The sequence below is a fragment of the Procambarus clarkii genome, chromosome 19 (assembly GCF_040958095.1).
Source record: "Procambarus clarkii isolate CNS0578487 chromosome 19, FALCON_Pclarkii_2.0, whole genome shotgun sequence".
In the NCBI taxonomy this organism is placed as follows: domain Eukaryota; kingdom Metazoa; phylum Arthropoda; class Malacostraca; order Decapoda; family Cambaridae; genus Procambarus; species Procambarus clarkii.
The window spans coordinates 21,679,374-21,691,341 of record NC_091168.1 but is presented as its reverse complement, the minus strand read 5'-3'; the positions used below and the strand labels follow the sequence as shown (position 1 = coordinate 21,691,341).

The 11,968-nt window shown below is 43.2% G+C and overlaps 1 protein-coding gene and 1 long non-coding RNA gene across 2 annotated transcripts in view; one reads left to right on the top strand and one right to left on the bottom strand.

Annotated features, from left to right (window-relative positions):
- LOC123757530 (uncharacterized) overlaps positions 1-11,968 on the top strand; it is a 61,666-nt gene that overhangs the window by 32,814 nt on the left and 16,884 nt on the right. The gene's annotated exons all lie outside the window — the stretch shown is intronic.
- LOC138366501 (uncharacterized) lies at positions 79-4,556 on the bottom strand. Its single transcript, XR_011229145.1, has 3 exons — positions 3,768-4,556; positions 1,015-1,189; positions 79-698 (listed from the first exon to the last, which is right to left on the bottom strand). It is a non-coding gene; the product is annotated as an uncharacterized lncRNA (long non-coding RNA).

The window sequence follows — 11,968 nt, the reverse complement described above, 5'->3', positions numbered from 1 at the left end:
TATGAACATATTGCGAAAATATATATAAATAAAAACTTTTATTTATAAAGCAAAAAGGCAAATAAAAAATTATTTTTGTTGCATTTTATTACAATGAAATTACCATTAAAATATATTTATCTCAAAATTTACTATCATAAATTTATTTTAGTCAGGCTACTTAATAGCGTGAAGATTCTGGAGGGTTTAAGACGAAGACAATAATTCACTTGGAGTGTTCTTAGGAAGCTGTATCAACTATGAAGACTTGGTTGCCATGTGAGGAGTCGAACGAGGCACCAACAGTAATCCTGGTGGTGCATGGCAACCTTCACAGCCATGAGATACGCGTCATGGATATAACGCACTAATCAGAAGCCCTCATCATCTCCCAATCCATTACATCACAGAGCCAGCGCACCAATCACCTGCGTCGGTTGCATTAGTCATGACGTCACAGAGCCACTATACCAATCATGTGCTCCGGTACCTGATTCATCATGACGTCACACTGTTAACGCACCAGTCACGTCCATCACAGTCCGTTACCGTGGTATGACGTCACAACATTTGAGCCAATCAGACGCCTCTGAACCTGATGGAGAAGCTGGTGAGGGAGCCGCAGCGGGTCCTGACGTCTGAGGTCCGCTTGGGGCCCGCCGGAGTCAGCGTCATCTTCATGTTGGTGAACATGCTCGGGGTCGGCAACACCCGCCTCCCTGCTGAGTCACACGCGGTTACTTGCGGCAAGTTTATGGAACACAGTGTTGACTATATCCTAACTGATAAATATGCTAAGTAATAAAGGCAGGAATTGTAGTTATATCTTAATGAATAATTAAGGTAATTACACTTATGATCCTTAAGACTCTTAAGTCACTCATACCTTACGACCTCTCGTATCTCTTGACTCTACTGTGTTAATGCTGTTTCCTACACTCTCTCTCTCTCTCTCTCTCTCTCTCTCTCTCTCTCTCTCTCTCTCTCTCTCTCTCTCTCTCTCTCTCTCTCTCTCTCTCTCTCTCTCTCTCTCACCTGAGGTATAGTCAGCACGGGTGCTCCTCCTCTTGTTGGTGCTGTGGCAGGCGCCCATACCTGCAGCAGCTGTTCCTTCAGCCGTCCACCACGCCCACTTGCACGCCCGTGAACCCTTACCACAGCGTCGGCCTCACACTCTCTTAGACCCTCGTTCGAGCCCCTCGTGCTCCTCCTGATCAAGGGAAGAAGAGTTCATTATTAACAGGGAATATTTGTTATGGTCAGCTCTACATATATTGCACTCTGTCTCTTATTCTGTCTCGTCGTCTGTCTTTCCGTCTATGTCTGACTGTCTGTTTGTCGGTCTGTCTTTCTCTCTCACCCTACCCGTCCTTCCCTCCCTCCCCCCGAACCGTAAAATATATAAAAACAACTACACTGAACACAAACTATCCATCTCTAACTACCTTCACCCATTACACCCATTCCCGGAGCGGATCTTAACCCTTTTCCCATAACAGGAATGGGGCGTGGTGGAGGGGGGGGTGAGAAGGGACCAGCTGGGGCACCCATGGAGGGGGAGGGGGAGTATGGGGTGCCGGCGATGGCACTGGCTGATAACAGCTATCACACCGTGGCCCACACGGACACCTCTTTAACACATACCATTATTATTCCATCCTAGCGCGTGGCACTGGACTGTGGGGACGGGGATAGGTCGTGGGGGAGGGGGGGGATAGGTCGTGGGGGAGGGGGGGATAGGTCGTGGGGGAGAGGGGGATTGGTCGTGGGGGGGAGGGGGGATAGGTCGTGGGGGAGGGGGGGAAAGGTCGTGGGGGAGAGGGGGATAGGTCGTGGGGGAGGGGGGATAGGTCGTGGGGGAGGGGGGATAGGTCGTGGGGGGGAGGAGGAGGGGGTTGAAAAGATGGGGGGGGAAAGGAGGGGGGAGGAGTTTAGGGTATGGCCGAAGGATAGAGGCAGTTGAGACAAGGATTGAAATGATATTGTGGGTTTTTGTATGCGAATAGTAAAGTCCCTGTGGTGAAGTGGTAAGACACTCGACTCGCGTTTCCCGAGCGCTTTGGCCTGGGTTCGTATCCTGGCCAGGGATGTGGGAACCGACCTGTGAGATTTATATTTATTTAATTTATATGAATTTATATTTACGTTAATTTATATACTTCGATAGCAATTTGTATAATGATAAGTGGACTGTATTTCTGCAATAATCTCTTAATCTCACAAATCGATCCTCTACACATTAGGGGGGTTTATATTATTTATATATATGCAGCCAATCAAACTACAGTATTAACTACATACATTGAAAAGGTTCCTTATCTTATAGTACAGCAGGCTTTAGTCCACCAGGTATAACTAGGGTGTAGACACCAAATTATCCTCTTTGAGGTAGCTTCCATCACCCAGGTAACTGATGCACAAAGCATATGCTTCCTCGTCTTGACCTGTCAAAAGGGCGCTAGCTGTAAAGCCAGATTCTATATATGACAAGCTATATCAGAGAAAACAGTACATGGAACAATGAAGACCTGGCTTAATTACCTTTAGTTTGAGGCTATATCGTGCTCTAACCGGATAACCCTACCCAATGACATTAATGGCCACTAATGATAGATAATGGGTTTCGGAAAGAACACTTAACTTGATTTGATGACAGCGTGTTGAAAATGGTACACCTTTGGTTTCCATAACACTACGTCCAAGTAAATTTAACAGGAGCCGAATTTGCTCCCGTGTGAGCCTCTGGTCTAGTATCAACAATGGCAATGTCTAACACTCCATACTATTGACGCTACTGGCCGACATTGTCCAGATATGATAGGAGCCAAATTTGCTCCACACGTCTCGGAGGTGACAACAACAATGGCTCCCTCCCTCACTCACTGACGCCTGGCTTACATTGTCCAGATTTCAGAAAGTGATAGAAGGGTCACATTTACTCTACTTTAATATTGATAATTAAGTTAATTTATATAAGATGTTTTTCTGATGGTAAAGTCCAAAGACTAATGTATTTAAGAATAATTCCCAGCAGAATAGCTGGTGAATATAATAGTATGTGGTGATGATATCCCGTTTTCTTTAGACGGTAATTCCACTACAAGTTACGTTTTCTATGGGTAACTTGTTGGTAATACAGCAGCAATTATTATCTGTCTGTATGATATTAAATGGTGTCGGATTTTCCGACAAGGGAGGTTTATCCTGGGCGTTAATCCTTAACTGTAGCCTCTGTTCACCCAACAGTAAGTTGCTGTACAAGATATATATATATGATATATATATATATATATATATATATATATATATATATATATATATATATATATATATATATATATGTCGTACCTAGTAGCCAGAACGCACTTCTCAGCCTACTATGCAAGGCCAGATTTGCCTAATAAGGCAAGTTTTCCTTAATTAACATATTTTCTCTAATTTTTTTCTTATGAAACGATAAAGCTACCCATTTCAATATGTTTGAGAACATTTTTTTTTAATTGGAGTTAAAATTTACGTAGATATATGACCGAACCTAACCAACCCTACCTAACCTAACCTAACCTATCTTTATAGGTTAGGTTCAGTTAGATAGGCGAAAAAGTTAGGTTAGGTTAGGTTAGATAGGTTAGGTAGTCGAAAAACAATTAATTCATGAAAACTTGGCTTATTAGGCAAATCGGGCCTTGAATAGTAGGCTGAGAAGTGAGTTCTGGCTACTAGGTACGACATATATATATATATATATATATATATATATATATATATATATATATGGTTGTCCTCACCGGTGACTGGTTGCCCTCACAGGTGACTAGTTGTCCTCACTGATAACTGGTTGTCCTCGCTGATAACTGGTTGTCCTCGCTGATAACTGGTTGTCCTCACTGATGACTGGTTGTCCTCACTGATAACTGGTTGTCCTCACCTGATGACTGGTTGTCCTCACTGATGACTGGTTGTCCTCACTGATGACTGGTTGTCCTCACTGATGACTGGTTGTCCTGACCGATGACTGGTTGTCCTCACCGATGACTGGTTGTCCTCACCGGTGACTGGTTGTCCTCACTGATAACTGGTTGTCCTCACCGGTGACTGGTTGTCCTCACCGGTGACTGGTTGTCCTCACCAGTGACTGGTTGTCCTCACCAGCGACTGGTTGTCCTCACTGATGACTGGTTGTCCTCACTGATGACTGGTTGTCCTCACTGATGACTGGTTGTCCTCACCAGTGACTGGTTGTCCTCACCAGTGACTGGTTGTCCTCACTGATGACTGGTTGTCCTCACTGATGACTGGTTGTCCTCACTAATAACTGGTTGTCCTCACCAGTGACTGGTTGTCCTCACCAGCGACTGGTTGTCCTCACTGATAACTGTTTGTCCTCACCGGTGACTGGTTGTCCTCTACAGTGACTGGTTGTCCTCCACAGTCAGCATCTCTTCCTTTCCCAGTCTGTTTCATACCTGCCCTGGTGACCTGGCGTGACCTCGAGTGACCTCGAGTGACCTGGGGTGACCTAGCGTCCTCCCGCGCGACTTGACCTCAGGAAGGAGCAGAGTCCCGGAGCTGAACAGCGCCGTGGAGGGTACTGGCGGCCTCGGCCAGCGCTGACGGCTCTTGTAGGAGGGGAGGGCGGGGGGTGGGTGGGGGGTGGAGGAGGAGGAGAAAGGGGGAGATGGAGGAGGAAGAGGGGGGAGGTGGGGAAAGAGGGGGAGGTGGAGGAGGTATGATAAGCAGCGAGAGAGAAGGGGAAGAAGATTTGGAGAGTTCAATGCTTTAGAAATAATAATATTTGATAAATAATGATAATAATATTTGAGACTTTATCTATAAAAAAATAAAAAATTTAATATTTTAATTAGTTTTAGGTATAGGCATCTATTTGAAAATTTAAAAGGCGCAAATGTTATATTTTAATCAAAATCTGTATTTAATTTGACAACAAGAGTTTATCTGAATATTTCAGTCAACTACGGTTTAACAGCTTTAATTTTCAACTGAATTCCTGCTGAAATTTCTTCTGAAGAAATGTCATTGTATATATAATGCTGGAGACCCAATCATGATGATGCCATAAACATCATTATAGGCTATAATAGACAAAGTATAATAGTTACAATTTTGTGGGAAATTTTGTGGATATCAACACAAAATATTTTACAATATAGAAAGACTATTAATAATAATTATTATTATTATAACTAAAATTCAGAGTCATGTTAATATAATATTGCAAGAGTCGTCATAGGGGGACACTTTGGCACTATGTCAAGTGGCACTCTTCTCATTTATGCCCACCCCATCCCACCCATGTTGGATACATGCCCAGCAGCAATAGTTAAAGATTGGGTGAGACTCTAAGCATATAATCTTCAACTTTTAACACAAACATATATTATTAATAGACACAAATAATTTATCCTGGCAATAAATTGAAGCAGTCTCATATTGGCCAATTTATCTTCTGTAGTATCATTTAGTCTTTTATACATGTGCAAGATACGTGGGATTGTTGCATTGTTTCAAGCGTAGGTTACATACATATGAATGGTTGTTTATGCATACATGAGCTGCCTATTATGAGGTAATAGACCCTTCTGCTGCTTCCTTTATTCTTATGGTGTTATCTTGACATCTCTCCGATAGGTCAAGGTGAATCAACGGTGCTTGACACGGAAGCCATTACCGCCGTCAACACGCTCCGTCAACACGCACTCCCAGCACGACAATTAGGCGCCTAGAGTCTCCATAAATAGAATGTAAACATCGCCCAGTGTACACGAAATGGAAGGACGCGTCAGGGGGGGGGGGAAATATTATTGTTTGATTGTTGGTACATGTTGGTGTGACACGCTAACACGAGGGAAGACGACCTTCCCTTCTTCACCTGGGGGAGTGTGTGTGGGTGGGGGGGAGAGACGACCTTCCCTTCTTCACCTGGGGAAGTGTGTGTGGGTGGGGGAGAGAGACGACCTTCCCTTCTTCACCTGGGGAAGTGTGTGTGGGTGGGGGAGAGAGACGACCTTCCCTTCTTCACCTGGGGGAGTGTGTGTGTGGGTGGGGGATGGGGAAGAGACGACCTTCCCTCACTGACCTGGGGGAACTATTTCTATACTATACCTTCCCTTGTTCACCTGGGGTATGTGTGAGGGGGAATATGAAGGGAAGTAATAAAGCTATCATTTCCACACATCTCACTTTAATCAGCATCTGACAGCAGACAACAAGCCCTGAGATATCAATCATGATGATATCGCCCGTCAAAGTATCGCATACCACGTAATCAGTCACAATTATGATGTTTGTAGTAGTAATATGGAAACAAATCCTGTCCTCGTCGAGCCCACTAAAGAGAGAGAGAGAGAGAGAGAGAGAGAGAGAGAGAGAGAGAGAGAAGAGAGAGAGAGAGAGGCCCTCTGGCAAATTCTAATATCTGGGAAGGGAGACAATAAGAGAGTGTTGGTGGTAGTTGGAAAGTTGAGAAGGAAATGAAAGGTTTGGGTCAAAGGAAGAGTGACGGAGTCGGGCCTCAACCTAACCACACTAAGGTGTACTACACAAACACCTGCAGTCTTACAAGCAACATTGACGGGTTAAGGCCTCTTGTATACAGGCAAAAATAAAATTATTTCAGTTATCGAAACGAGAATGAATGTAGAAAACAGGAAACTATTTCCTGCATATCAAATTAGGGGATACTAATTATTTTACCGTGACAGATAGATTGGATGATTGGAAGGGGGGGGGGATGAAGGTAGCAATATTTTAGGGATAATGTAAAGTGTAGGGGCTGGGAGCAGCTCGAAATAGTCACACACAAAGTATTTCGTTAAATTTAAATGTAAATATTAATAATCTATTAACGGCATTTGTAGGCATCCAAACGTCAACAGGAGGGAAGTGAAGCACCTACGGAGAGAAACCTTAAGGGCTTCTACATCACTTGCGTATAATTGTCTTCCAATCACCTCAACGGCTACGGAACGCAGAAAACGGCTAACGGAAAACTGTTTCAGTCGTTAATCTCAAAAACCATTAGTTTACAACTCAATAAACATAGATTAATTAATGATCGACAGCAGGATTTTACAAAGAGCAACTTGTGCTCAAGACGCACATATTTATTCTTTTTCCAGCATATTGACAGCTGTTGACAGCGGGAAGAACTGACGTTATCAAGATCTTTGACCCCGCAGCGCAAGAAAAGTTGGGCTAGAGCTTGGATATGTCAAGGAAAGCAGGAAGTTAGTTTAAGTGGAGTTAGTGGGAGAGTGTTCTGCCTCAAGACTCTGTCCTGGGACCTCTCTTGTTTCAAAATATTTATAAATGGTTTAGACACAGCGTTTACAAGCAACATTTGAAAATTTGCAGACAACAAAATAGTCATGATGTCATAACTAGGCTTACTATGTTAACAGGTGTAGGCCTAGTAATAACAAGTAGGCCTAGTAATAACAAGAGAAATAGATCTATTATTGGTTTCAGCAGTAACCACTGGAAATTACAACAGTAGTGATAACGGAAAATACTGGTACTGGAAATAATTCCCTGCCCATATTCATTTACAAACCTCTAAGTGAAGCATATATATATGAGACTGCGCAACAAACATTCAGTTATATCCATATATTAACGCCAAAATACTCCAGGATATACCCTCACTGTCCACCAGTGCTGGGGGAACTGGTGTCCACGAAACAGATATCAGAGACTTCAACGCTTTGACATAAATAGAAAGTGATCCCTTAAACATGGCCGCTCATTTTCTATAACAGCTCCCAGCTATCACAGAGAACGAGGCACAATATCCCATTTTCTTTGTTTTAATAGTACTATAGAGGATTGATTCATTATGTGACGAAATACCCAGCCTGGAAGAATCGTTTCCGCCCTAGACTCGAAGCCATGTGCCTCTACCTGCCTTATCTTACCCTTTCCAACAATAACAAACATATATCTATATTTCTGGTGTGTTATCAGTTAAAAACACGATCATCTTTTTAGTTATATAACACCATACGCGAATTTCTTCTGGATTAAATGCAAAACAAAAACACTTCCAGTTTTCTATTGGCTCGCCTACTAATCACAGAAAACATTTACATCTTCCCATTTTCTTCAATAACATTAACCAAACAAACTTCTTTGATTCAGTGAACGGCCTTCACCTTTGACCCAAGCATTGCCCACGAGAAACTGGAACCAGTTTGTCGCACTATGGTAAATGTCGCTCTCTTTCGCCATTCCTCTCTTGCTGGGCCTCACAGATGAGTAAAACTATATCACGCAGCGTAGTTTGAGCGTGGGGGGGGAGGGGTAGTGTTAGTGGTTTAAAGTGTAGTTATTGTCTTATTTTCACTTCTTCCGTCTTCTTCCTTGTTATTATTATTATTATTATTTATTCATTTTTGGGCTATTATTATTTTAATTTTTATCCATTGTTTTGCTGCTAATTGCTGTAAAATTGTTTTCCACATTTTGAGAATAGATCTTTACAGCTTTATAATAGCTCTCCACAGCTTGAGAACAGCTCTCCACAACTTGAGAACAGCTCTCCACAGCTTTAGAATAACTCTCACTATTAGTCACAACCAAACACACCCTCCCCACAGACAATGTGAGCAACACAGCTGGCCATGCTCCCTCCTCCATAGGAAACAGCTTTTTTGCCTCAAAACTCCCATTGACATCACCTCCCCTCTACTGCTTCAACGCTGTCATTAACATCACTTTCTTCACACCTCTGGCCTGGTCCTTGTTATTATATTAATGTGCACAGTGACGTCACAGAACGTGGTAAGAGGTGTAGGCCAGGAACGCAGGTTCGATCCCATTGTATGATAATTGTATTTCCTCATATAATTCCGCACAACTGCTTTCCCAGGTTCTTGATTAGCTACAAGTGCCTGGAAGATCACTGGAAGCTGATCTTTCATTGTAATTTATATACAGATATACAAGTGTGGTGTATAGATTTGAGGTTAATATTTTCATGTATTTATCGTTTATATACCTGGTTGATACCTGGTTGATGGGGTTCTGGGAGTTCTTCTACTCCCCAAGCCCGGCCCGAGGCCAGGCTCGACTTGTGAGAGTTTGGTCCACCAGGCTGTTGCTTGGAGCGGCCCGCAGGCCCACATACCCACCACAGCCCGGTTGGTCCGGCACTCCTTGGAGGAATAAATCTAATTTCCTCTTGAAAATGTCCACGGTTGTTCCGGCAATATTTCTTATGCTTGCTGGGAGGACGTTGAACAACCGCGGACCTCTGATGTTTATACAGTGTTCTCTGATTGTGCCTATGGCACCTCTGCTCTTCACTGGTTCTATTCTACATTTTCTTCCATGTCGTTCACTCCAGTACGTTGTTATTTTACTGTGTAGATTTGGTACTTGGCCCTCCAGTATCTTCCAGGTGTATATTATTTGATATCTCTCTCGTCTTCTTTCTAGTGAGTACATTTGGAGGGCTTTGAGACGATCCCAATAATTTAATTATATATTGTGCTGGTTGTTAGGGCAGGTACCCGGCGTTGCTCGGGTCTTTCTGCTATTATTTTCCCCTTTCTCTCTCTCTCTCTCTCTCTCTCTCTCTCTCTCTCTCTCTCTCTCTCTCTCTCTCTCTCTCTCTCTCTCTCTCTCTCTCTCTCTCTCTCTCTCTCTCTCTCTCTCTGTAACTCATTTTTTAAAATATAGGACTGAAGATCATGTTTCGTTGAATGCAAGCAATTATGTTCGTATTATCCAATATTTTGTATATTACTACCAGACCAGGGATCTTAACCCGGGGGTACAACCACCCCCTTGGGGGGGGGGGGTATGGAACCCGACCACTGAACAACTATAAACCAACGTTGTTGTTGTTAAAGTAGAATTAACACCATCAGGCCGAGTGGACAGCACGCTGGACTTGTGATCCTGTGGTCCCGGGTTCGATCCCAGGCGCCGGCGAGAAACAATGGGCAGAGTCTCTTTCACCCTATGCCCCTGTTACCTAGCAGTAAAATAGGTACCTGGGTGTTAGTCAGCTGTCACGGGCTGCTTCCTGGGGGTGGAGGCCTGGTCGAGGACCGGGCCGCGGGGACACTAAAGCCCCGAAATCATCTCAAGTTAAGATCAGTAACTCTACCCTGAATCCATTTATTGATTGCAGAAAATAACACAACAAACCTCACTTGTTGGAGCTGGTTTGGGAATTTGTGATATGCAGTTTTTTTTCTGTAGATACATAGGATAAAATTGTTATGGTTTTATTTAAGATGTGTTCCTTGAGGTTACCTTGAGGTGCTTCCGGGGCTTAACGTCCCCGCGGCCCGGTCGTCGACCAGGCCTCCTGGTTGCTGGACTGATCAACCAGGTCGTGGTTGATCAGTCCGAGCAACCACGATCGTGGTATATCTATTCCTAGATATATATATGGGGAGGACCTAATAGGGACTTGTGGTGGTGATAATGATTTCAACAGTCTGAGGAAGTGGGTTATGGGCACACATTGGCTAAGCCACACAGCTCTGTAAACGGAGAAAGGTTAAGAACCCAGGAATTGACTAAGGAATTCGTGTATTCTGAATAGTACCGGGTTTATGTTATATATATATATATATATATATATATATATATATATATATATATATATATATATATATATATATATATATATATATATATATATATATATATATATATATATATATATTTAAAGATTTGACTTCAATAAATATTTTTTCTGGCTATTAAAGTCCCTGAAAGACTGAACAAATGTTCACGTTAGTTAGTTTCTTAATATTGATTCTTGGTCACAAGTAAAGTTTGTTAGCCATGAGTCAGCTGGTGTCGACGTGACTTTTGGCAACAAATCCAGCAGGAGCCTTGATGAAGGTTCGAACTTATGGGCTGGGGGTGTTCCCAGATGCACACTCTAGTCCACTGTACCACCATATGGTCAATACAGGTTTAGACCTGTAAATATTACATAGGTACACACACAGATATTACACTAACGTGATGCATCAAATGAACAAATCCACAAAGGCCGATTAAGGCAGTGTCTGGGATGCTTCCCGGACGCAGGTTCGAATCCTCGTCACGGCCCTTGTGGATTTGTTCATTACATAGATACCTTTGGGACCTACAAAATGCTGACCTATACCTAAGTTTATGTATGAATGAGATTTGTTTACATCGCATCTTGTAAATCCATCTTCACACTACTGCTCTCTCCAGCCTGGCCTAATGTGCTCATTTACTCTGGAAGAAATCATAAAAAAAAAGCGAAATGTTATTTGGTCTGCAGGGATCCAAGCTTCCAGTAAACATTTGTACCATTTGAAGACATCCAAGTTTGTTCCGGCAATATATCTAATGCTTGCTGGGAGGGTGTTAAAGACCTGAGGACCTCTGATGATCAGACAGATAAGACATATAGGCTCTGATTGGGCCTATGGCACCTCTACTCCTCACTGGTTCTATTCTGCATTTCCTGCCGTACCTTTCGCTTCAGTATGTTGTTATTCTACTGTGGAAATTTGAGACCTGGCCCTCCTGTATCGTCCAGGTATATATGTTATTTAGTACTTTTTTTTGGCTCTTTTCCAGAGAGTACATTTTGAGAGCTTTGAGACGGTGTCAATAATTTAGATGTTTTATCGCGTGTCGTATATGTTCTCTGTGTTCAGTCTCGTTCAGAGATCTCTCCTGCTCTGAAGGGGGAAGTGAGTACTGAGCAGTTATGATCAATTTATAATTGATCATAATTGATTAGTTATTGTTCATTTTTCTTTCCTCACTTCTCTCCCCTCACTCATGTTCCCCTGACACCTCTTCCCTCACTCATTTTCCCTCATTCCTCTCCCCCTCGGTCTTCTCTTTCGTTCCCCCTCCCTCCCCTCCTCTCCCCTCCCTCCCCCTCCCTCCCCCTCCCTCCCCCTCCCTCCTCTCCCCTCATCCTCCCTTTCCCCTCCCTTCATCTCCCGTCACCTCGTGTGCG